Here is an 11,205-nt window from a genome sequence, read left to right on the forward strand (position 1 = left end):
TTTTTTTTTTTTGAGAGGTTTTCGCTATAGGGCGCATGCGCTCGCCAGACAGACAGAGAGAGACAGAGAGACAGAAAGCGAGAAATCACCCCCCCCCATGGGGTATGGTCACGCTGCAATCCCTTCTCCTCCATTCTCCTCTTGGGATCTTGGGCATGCAAGCACATGCACCCGGCATGAGTTTTAAGCCACCGGGTCCCAGACGCGAACCACAGTCAACTACGTGGGAGTCCTGTGACATAGCCATTATGCTAACTGCTGGTTCCCGGTATGTCTTTCTTAAAGAGTTTTGTTCAGCTCATTTTCCAATATTTTAATTGGATTGGTCATTTGAAGGGGGTTGACCGCCTGAGTTCCCTGTGTATTCTGCTTATCAGTATCCTATCTGAGACATAGTTTATGGAAATACTCTCCCAATCCATGAGTTGTTGGTTCATACTAGTTATTGTGTCTTTTGCTATGCAGAAACTTCTTAATCTGATGTAATTCCACTTGTTTGTTTAGGGAATTATTGCTTGTGCTTTGAGGGTCTTACTTTAAAAGTCTTTGCCTAGCCTAATGTCTCCCAGAGTTTCTTCAGTGTTTTCCAACAGTAGTTTCATAGTTTGGAGTCTTAGGTTTAGATCTTTGATCCACTTTGAGTTGACTTTTGTCAATGGTGAGAGATAGGGGTCCAGATTAATCTTTCTGCAACTGGATACCCAGTTTTTCCAGCAACAAGAAAACAAAGAGGGGTTTCTTTACCCCACTGGATTGATTGGTGGCCTTTGCCAAAAATAAACTGGCTATATGTTTTGAGGTTAATTTCTGAAGTCTCAATTTTGCTCCATTGGTCCACATGTCAGTTATTATGCCAATATCATGCTGTTTTGATTATCACAGCTTTGTAATATATTCTGGGGTCAGGGAGCAAGATGCCTCCTACTCTACTCTTCTTGTACAGGACTGTGTTGGCAATATGGGGTCTTTTATGATTCCAGACAAATTCTATGATTGCCTTTTCCAAATCTGTGAAGAATGTCTCTGGTAATTTGATTTGGATTGTTTTAAACATGTAGATTAATTTGGGTAGAATTGCCATTCTGATTATATTAATTCTTCCCATCCAAGGACATGGGATATCCTTCAACTTTTTTGTGTCATTTTCTTTTTTCTTTTCTTTTTGTTGAGCTTTTCATAGTTTTCTTTATGGACGTTTTTGACTTCTTTGATTTCTTCTGCAGACTGGAGACACTTCCTCAACTGCTCTGAGAAAAGATGTGATGTGAAAGAGCTTTGCGTCTGAAAGCTTACCCTTGTGTCTGTGCATGGGGCAAACAGACTGCCTACAGATTGAGCATGAAGCCAGAGGCCAGTTGGGGAGAAGCTACTGCAACCTTCTAGAGACAAAAGGGGCCCTGACTAAGGCTGGGATGGGAGGGACTGCAAAACAGAGAATTTAGGGAAATAAAACCAACAGATTTTAGGACTGAGTAGAGACAGAGGGAGAGGGAGGAATCAGGATGACTTCAAGGTTTGGAACAGTGAATGGAAGGAATTTTGTATTTGTTAAAATTGGGAGCAAAAAGATTGGAAGGAAAAAGATAATGTTACTCTGGGTCATCCCGGTCTGTTGCTCATTTCTACTTAACAGAGATTACCAAGGCTGACCATCAGCTCTTGTCTCAACTCTGGTGAGGGTAACAGTCATTTTATTTATTTGGAAAATACTTAGTACTACTTTGGGGATAGTGATTTACCCATTCCTTCAATGGACTGACTCTGATATCAATACCCAAAGGGACTTTCAAGCTCATCATCACATTTCTCCCAACTTCTCCCATCCCAACACACTAAGTTATCCTTTTTTTCCTCATTCCAAAGGAAAGTAATGAGCACAAGATTCAGAGTCAGACAGAGCAAGTCTCCAAAGCTGACTACTTCCAGCGCAGATGTGTGGCCATGGACAAGTTTATAACAGACCTAGAGGTGTTGATGCTCTAAAGGGCAACAAAGGATTTGCCTTCTCCACCAACAGAGGGCCTGAGAGTCATGACTTTTGTGGTCATCCAAGGTTGCCTCAGAGTGGATGTTGGTGTCATCCATCATATGCTTATCTCTACAATTTCCTTGTTAACAGCTTCACTGAGAACTGCTATCTCCCAGACCAACCGCCCTAATCAGAGAAGCATAGGCTGGTAAGCAGTTATTAGCTGATACCTGCAGAGAGAGAAGCCAGGTCAGACAGATGCCAACCATCCAGCAAGGGATTAGCTGCTCTCTCAGAAGTCACACAATACTGTGTGTGTGCCTAGGGAGCATCGAATGGGTCATTGTTAGCATTATAATTAATAACATGTGAAGAGCATTTTACAGTTTTAAAAGCACTTCCAAATTCATTATTTGATCCTTATAGCAACTCTCAGAGCTACATATTTTATCCCCATTTTACAGTTGTTAACTATTAATAGTACATGTTAATAATATAACATAATTATATTACATTATTAATTAGTTACTGTGTTCTATACATTGCACTAAAAGCTTAGTTCCCACTAGCTCATTTCCAGTTCCAAGTGGTGGTCAATGCTAAGATTCCTGTGTTATAAAGGAAGAATCTGAGACACTGAGAAATCAAGCACACAAGGTCATACACAAGGTTGTACTGACCAACAACAAAGCCCATGTTGTGGATCACTGACTAAGCCAGCTTTACTGAGGGTAACAAGGAAAGGCACAGGGTAGTTAACAGCTGCTTCAGAGGTTACAAGATTAATAAATATAGAGCTGATACTCAAGTTATGATCCCTTACTCTAGACTTACTGTCTCTGCTAAACTCTGTCTCCATGTATGCTCCATGTATGGAAGAACAAAATGGCCTATGTATGTCTTTATCCATGAGACGCATTTCTTGTAGGCAACAACAGAGGGTTTCTGTTTTTTTGTTTTGTTTTGTTTTGTTTTTATCCACTCAGCCAATCTGTGTCTCTTGATTGGAGAATTTAATCTATTAACATTCAATGTTATTATCAATATTTATATACTTGTCCCTGTCATTAAGTTGGCCATTTTCTTGGTTGTTTCTTGTCCTCTTATTTTCTGTGTGTCTGACTTTAGTTTTCTTGGTATAGCACTCCCTTCAGAACGTCTTGAAGAGCTGGTCTGGAGTTGATAAATTCTTTCAGATTTTGTTTATCTGAGAATGTTTTTATCTTTTCTTCCCACATGAAGGATAATCTTGCCAGGTATAGTAATCTCTGTTGAAATTGTTTTTTATTTAACATTTTGAATATATTTTCCCATTCTTTCCTTGCCTGCATTTTTTCTGATGAAAGGTCTGATATTAGCCTGATGGGATATCCTTTGAAAGTAACTTGACGTTTCTCTCTTGCCAATTTTAGTATCTTATCTTTGTCTGTGGTTTTGGCCAGTCTGGCTATGATGTGCCTTGAGAAGATCTTCTTGGGTTGATTCTATTTGGTGTCCTTTGTATTTCTTGGATCTGGGTATTTGAATGTCTCTCTAGGTTTAGAACATTTTCTTCCAGGATTTCATGGAATAGATTATTGACATCCTTATCAATTTTTTCAACTCTGGGATACCAATTATCCAGATGTTTGGGCACTTAATGGTATCTAGTATTCTTATATATTGTTATCATTTTCCTCGGTTACTGTCTCAGTCTTTTTGGTAATTTTTTTAGGTCAGAGGTTTTGTCTTCTACATCCAAGATTCAATCTTCTGCATGATCTAATCTGCTTTTAATACTTTTGAGGGAAGTTTTGATTTTCTGTATCATAGTTTTCATCTCTAACAATTCTGTTTGATTATTTTTTGTGATGTCTATTTCTTCTTTCAAATCATGGAAGAACTTCTTCATGTCCTAGAGCTCATTGTCTCTTCTCTTGCATCTCATTTAGTTTTGTCACTATAGATATTCTGAATTGTTTATCTGACATTTCCATGAGTTGCATTGTATTGTTTGTGGATGATGAGGAATTGATCTTTTCCCTTGAGAGAGAGATATTTTCTTGGTTTCTTATATTTCTTGTGCCTCTGTGATAGTTTATGGTCATCTAATAGATTAAACATTTCTTCCTAAATTTTTTGAGTTCTGAGTGATCAAAGGCATACGGGAGCAGGTGATTGGCAATCTCTGCCTGCTCCGTTTCCCTGATGTACATTACTGAGACAGAAAAATATTAAGTATAAGAAGTGGCCACTGGGCACTCATGAAATCCTCTTAGATATCTGCCCTTACCCTCATACCTACTATAGCACTCTGATAGTACTCTAAGAAAGGCATATAACTTACCTTCTTAAGAAGCCCTGTGCTACTGATGTTAATGTGCCAGCTATTCTTAGTCAATTCGAACATGTCAGGATAAATGATATGATAAATATCTGCATGCATGACAAGTTTTGTGAGTACAGTGTTAACTAATCTACACACCAAACATGGATTTCCCTTACTAAAAGGAACATAAGCGAATCCATGGCCCCTAGCTTATGCTGTGAACCATACTTAAAAACAAAACAAAACAAAAATGTCAGAGAAATGAGGAAAGGGGAGTAAAGAAACAAGGAAGAAGAGGGAAAAGTAAGGAAAGAAGAGGCAAAAACATAGGGTAAAAATCCATAGAAAGAAAAGACTCTGCCCAGAAAATTTAGGGAAGACATTGCAACAAAGAGACATTTGAGGTTGGTTTTGAAGACTGAACAATATTATGAGGAAAGATACTCCAGACTGAGCAAATGGGTATATACATATGTATGTTCAGCATTTAGAATATTTGTTGTAGCTGGAATATGATGGTGTACTTTTACTGGGATATAAACAAAGGTGGGGAATAGGGTCTGAAAAAATAAATAACAGTTGGGACCAGATTGCAAAAAACATTTGATGCCAAGGTAAGAGTTTGATCCTTTTCCTTAGGGCAATGGAGAACCATTAAAGGATTTTCAGCAGCAAATGATATTATACCATTAAACTTATGTTTTAATAAAAAATATTCTGGTGGCAACATGAAGGTACTGTGAATGGCGTAATTTAACACCTGGATTCCACTCTGAAAATGAAAGACTTGAGATGAAGTCGTTGAGAATGTTGTCAGCCTTCTTGGGAGATGGCCTCAGTTGAAGAAATATCTCGCTAGACCAAGGTCATTCCCCTATCTAATTGTCTGATTGATGTACATAGGCTATAAAGGCCTAACCTATCACCCCATCCCAGAACTTCAGACAAGTTATCATGTCATCTTCTCGATTCCCTGTAGGGTTGGCTGAGGCTTCCACTGAGACTGCTACTCAGCCTGAGTTCTCCCTCTGCTCCACTCATACTTCTGATTCTCCTCTTCTCTTCTCCAGATAGTGATCCCAAGAACACTTCCTAATAATCTTCAATACACTAATCTGAATGTCAGTCCGCTTCCCAGAAAACCAGACTGGGGACAGTGGAGTAGACTGAAAAAGAAAGACAGGAGAGGTGGAAATGAGTTGCTATTAAGCTGGGTTATGCTTGCTGGGATTACACATGCTGGACTTTCCACGGCACTCTCTGGCCACCTGCAGATCTCATTCCATCATGTGTTTCCTGCTGTAGTGATTTTCCTAACTCCTCGATTAGTCTCCTGGTTCCTTGGTTCATCAAAATATGCCAGGGACCAAAGTACATTTTCATTACTTTTGGAATGCAGAGAGTCTTTCATAGTCAATTAAAACTCTAAAGGAGGAAAGTGACATTGTCACAGGAAAGCACAGAATGGCAGAGGATGGACCAACCATATTTAAAATGGTGGGAAATGAAGAAAACCAGCAAGCCAACTGCATGTAAACGTTTCTTCTTTCCTAAAAACAAATCACCCAAGAGATAACTCCCTTTAAATGTACTTTCCTAGCTTTTTTAGCCTATGCATATCGAGTTTTTTAAGTAACTAAATAGTATCAGAATTAAACTATGATATGCATGGTTTTGTATCTTGTTTTCTTTTTGGGTTTTGTTTTTTTCTTTTCATCTTACATTATTTCTTTCACATTTCCCTTGTCAGAAAGAGAAATTAACTTTCAACTCAACAGGGGCTCCTGGGGCCAGTCTGTATACTCAGTTTTGTATTCAATACATAAATCAGTTTTTTTGTTGTTGTTGTTGTTGGTTTTTCTTTTTTTTGGAGTGGTTTTTGCTATAGGGCTGCGCTCACCAGACAGACAGAGACATAGAGACAGAAAGCGAGAAATCATCCACCAGGGGGGATGGTCATGCCGCAATCCCTTCTCCTCCATTCTCCTCTCGGGATCTTGGGCGCTCACACACTCGCGCCCGGCGTGAGTTTTAAGCCACTGGGTCCAGGACGCGAACCGCGGTCGACTACATGGGAGTCCAGCAACATAACCATTACGCTAGCTGCTGGTTCCCATAAATCAGTTGTTGATGTAAGGAAAGTCAGGGTCATGCTGACTCATAAGAAACAGACAACCAACCAAATGTATGGTCATACACACTCTCACCCTTACCTCTGTACCCCCACACGCATCCTACCCATTAGTTAGAAGACTCCAGTCTAGGAGCCAATTGGTGGCAGCAGTAAAGTACGTAGCTCTGCAAAGCAGACCCATATGGGAAGGTTACCAGCTAGAGACCTCCCTGAATTCACTGGGGGTAGATCCCAGTGTCAGGACCCTGTTGGAGATGCTGTAACTCTAGTCATGTCTTTCTCTTTCTCTGACTCTCATTCACGGAATAAATGAGTTTCAAAGAAAGGAAGAAAGAAGGAAGGAAGGAAGGAAGGAAGGAAGGAAGGAAGGAAGGAAGGAAGGGAAGGAGGAGGGAAGAGGGAAGGAGAGAGGAATCCGGTTTAATTGTTATACTAAATATGGTAGATATTAATAATATTATATATAGATATAGATAGATATAACATATTTTTTAAAACTAACATACAATGACCATCTTGGTTCTCATTGCCTTTATTTATTTATTTATTTAGTAGTTTGTTATAGGGCACGTGCATGTACTGGAGAGGGTCAGAAAGAGAGAGAGAGAGAGAGAAAATGAGAAATCATTCCCTAGGGGGATGGCCAAACCACAGTCCCTTCTAGTCATGTCTCTTCTCTGGATTTTAGGAACACATGTACATGCACCTGGCATGATTTTCAAGTCACTGACTCTGGGACTCAAACTGCCCAGCTGGCCATGTAAGATCCAGCTGCCTTAACCTCTGCACCACCTGCTGGCCCTGCCCATTTTTAAAAAGAAAATATTATCATTTCCTTGAAATCTTGCATGGATGCCCCACCCCATATCAAACCTCCTCTCCCCGTCAAGATTAGTAATCACTCTTAAGTTTTACATTTATCATGTATTTGCTTAACTTTAGAACTGCACATGTATGTTTGTATCCTTAAACTACACACACATACACACATACAGGCACACACAATTATATTTGGTTTTGAACTTTAAATTAGTAGTCATATTGTGTGTATGCTGTAGTTTGTTTTTTTTTTTTCATTCAAGGTTTAATCCTAAGGTTAACTTGCATGCATTTAATTGAAGGTAGATTGTTTGTGTCAACTCTGAATCACAAACACCATGGCAGCCAATGTAAAAGCTCCAGGTAGTCAGGAGTCAATAACCTCCCTAACGCTTCCCAAGAGAAAAGAGACATTGGCAAATCAGTGTCAGGGTTTCCATAATGTAATGATCCTGCTGGAAAACATTGTTCTTTTCCATTCCTCTCACCACCCCACCTCCTGCAAGGATACCAAGCACTGCCTCCAGCGTCACTACGGAAAAATGTGCCCAGTGAAACATCCCTCTCAGCAAGTCAGGCATTGAACACTCTCTGTATCTGGTGGAGGACAGGATCAGCATACCAGCCCTGTCCCTCTCCTCTCTGCTGTTTTTCTCCTGTCGTATGGTCCTGTCCCATCTCTGTAGCTCGCTGACTGGGACACCAGCACTACACACCCAAACCTTCCTGCACACCACTGCCCTGGGTTGTACACCTGACCATGACTTTCAGCTCACACACAGGAGGAAGAATGGTCTTGGGAAAACTACTATCATCTGATACTCTAGACCCATCCTTTTACTTGGTACTTTGTTTCTAGGCCAAGTTTTCCAAGCCTAACAGGCAACCCCACATGGAAGAAAGGTCAGATTGAGAGTCATTCCCCCTCATTTCAGCCAGATAAAACAATGGTCTATTCTGCTGGCCTTCTACATTTAGCATTTCCACTGTAGCTGCTGTTGGGAATTTCCCCTCTCTGAAGAAGACTAAATTAGACTCTGGGCCAGGCTGGATGGCCATGGAGTGCTCTGGGTTCCAAATGTCAAAGATTTCCACCCAAGAGGCTCCAGTGTTTTTCTCACATTGCTTTGTCTGCAAAGGCATAATTAACCAACCACAGGCCCCTCCTTTCCAGAGGATCTATTTCCCTGGTCTCAGGGAGGTAACTGATTCTGTAGCAGGCATTCTCTCTTCACATGTGACATTCTTTCTTCACGTATGACATTCCTGAAACTCAGCATCTTACCTCTGAAAGCTTCTCTAACCATCTCTCAGTCCTAGCACAATTGACTTGTCCCTTCTCTATGTCCCTCACTCACTCCATACAGGTTTCTCTTGCAGCACTCCTAACATATTGCCATTTTTATGTTCCTTAACAGGCTTGGGGCTCCTTTAGTGTAGGAGGATGTCTTATGTACCCTATATCCCCAGCTTAGCCCAAAACCTGGCACAGAGGAGATCTATGAAAGTTGCCCTGAATTCCTACTCTAACCCACCCTTACGGATGACCTTGAAGAGCAACCAGAGGGCCAAAGAAGCAACTGGAGCTAGGGAGTAAACTCCTAGAACAGAAAAAGGGAATAACTTTCCATAAAAAAAAAAAAAAAAAAAAAAAAAGACCTTTGCATTTGAAAAAAAGAGGAGACGGATATGGAGGATCTATTGCTAAGTGAAGCAAGCCAGAACATGAAAGAAAGATATTGTATGTATCCACTTAATATATACTGACTATCCACACTTCATGGTAGAGCTCAAAATATTGGAGGGCATAAAAGCAGTGAAAATAGTAATGATGAAGACACTGTGGAATGGAGTAGGAGAAGAGAAGAGTATGGAGAAGGATGGCAAGAGAACAAATAGAGGCATGACATTAGTAGAACACAGAAATGGTTTATTACTTGTTGATGATGATGTGTATAGTATTATCAACTGGACTGGTCTGAGAAGCATTTCATGCTGGATAAAGTCTTTTTACAAGCAAAATTATAAATAGTGATTGAATGTTTAAAAAATAATTGGAATATAATAATAATCTGGAAAAAATAATGAAAAGCTATTTGATGATGATGATGTCTTTGTATTGACTGATATGCACGGTATTCCTTCTGGAAAAATAAATGTAATACACTGTAAAGTTATAGCAGATTCAATGATAATACAGTATAATACAATGGTTATATAAACAAGATTATGATAATAATAAGATAAAATAAAACAAAATAAAAAGTGAATAACTTTCTCTGGAAAAGAAGCTGAAGAACACGAAAGAAATTCCAGGCAAAGCCTTCAAGACAAAGATAAGAGTGTCAACTGGGGATTCCAGGTACTAACACTTAGTCTGAAATGCTAGGGTAGGATAACCATAGACACTGAGCTGAATACTGAAGTAAACCACAGCAGATCAGGAACCATTAAGGAAGATTTAGAACCATGAGCCAGCCAGGCTTAAACACGGATAAAGCTGGGACCAGCAGTTGGAGTAATAGTTAGAGTAATGGGTATGTCACTGGACTCCCAAGTAGTCAACTGCGGTTTGAGTCTTGGGCCCAGTAGCTTAAACTAATGCCAGGCGCATGTGCATGCATGCCCAAGATCCTGAGAGAAGAATGGAGGAGAAGGGACTGTGGTGTGGCCATCCTCCCTGGGAGTTGATTTCTCTCTTTCTGTTTCTCTCTCTCTTTCTGGCAAGTAGATGCACCCTATAGCAAAATCCTCTCTGGGGAGGTGGGGGGGGTTAAGGCTAATAGGTCATATGAAATTTTGGAGAGCTTGAAAGTTATGCTATGAAATTTGGATGTTATTCCAAGGGACAATGGCCAAATTTCCCAATGGCACTTGAAGTCAACTGACTTCCCCCAAATGGAGCTAAGGCAATGATACTTTTCAGGTAAATCAAAACTGAATTAGAATTCTGTCTCTGACTCTAGTATGGCAGAAGGCACCTAATACAGCTCAAAAAGTCTTGGCGTGGGGCCAGCAGATCGTGTGGTGGTTATATTGCTGGACTTCAACATAGATGACTTCCTGGTTCAAGTCTCAGGCCAGCAACTTAAAAATCAGCTGGCCACATGTGCGTGCATGCCCAAGATCCTGGGAAGAGAAGGGATTGCAGTGTGGCCATTCTCCCAGGGGGTGAGTGGGTGAGTTCTCACTTTCCCTCTCACTGTTTTTGTCTCTATCTCACTCTTTCTCTGGCGAGCACATGTTACCTTAAAGTAAAAAAACAAACAAACAAAACAAACAAACAAAAAAAAACTTAAATTAAAAGTCTCAGCACAGTGTTGTATTAACTCCTTAAACTTAACCCTAATTGGCAGATTTTAATCAGAGAAAGAGAGATACGGTCAGGCCTACTGAGTACCTCTGTTCTCTCCACAGTCCTCTCACTTACTTATTCTTTGAAACTCACCACTATTGTCTGCAAAATGAGGATATGAAATTTTCTTCACAGAGTTCATCATCTAGAAAGCTAGAAGGCACTTTTTATTTTGTGTTATTTTATTATTTTATTTTATTTTATTTTATTTTAGAAACAACCAGATAAAAGGTCTGAAATTTTACCTGCTGATAGTTAGCTAAGGGTTTTGTGATACACTAAAAGTATCTGTATTTCCAGTGTGTCAAATCATGACACTGAACAGAACAAGAGCCTACAATACTTGACAGAATGTCTTCAGGGACTTGGAGCTGAGAGGCTTTTGCCTGGACAGTGTATGAGAAACCTGGACACTATACAGAGATTTTCCCAAACGGAGATCATTTTGGCCAGATCTGTCTAGGTCTCATATCCTTAAATCTCAAACGAGACCATCAAATACCACTAAAAGTTCCTTGACCAAAAGTCCTGGACATCAACTTTATGTTAATTGGAAAAACAGAAAGAAAAATGCCGGTAGAACATTTCAAACCAGCAAGTATAACACCCTAGTATTATAG

The sequence above is a fragment of the Tupaia chinensis genome, unplaced genomic scaffold (assembly GCF_000334495.1).
Source record: "Tupaia chinensis unplaced genomic scaffold, TupChi_1.0 Scaffold000291_1, whole genome shotgun sequence".
In the NCBI taxonomy this organism is placed as follows: Eukaryota; Metazoa; Chordata; class Mammalia; order Scandentia; family Tupaiidae; genus Tupaia; species Tupaia belangeri.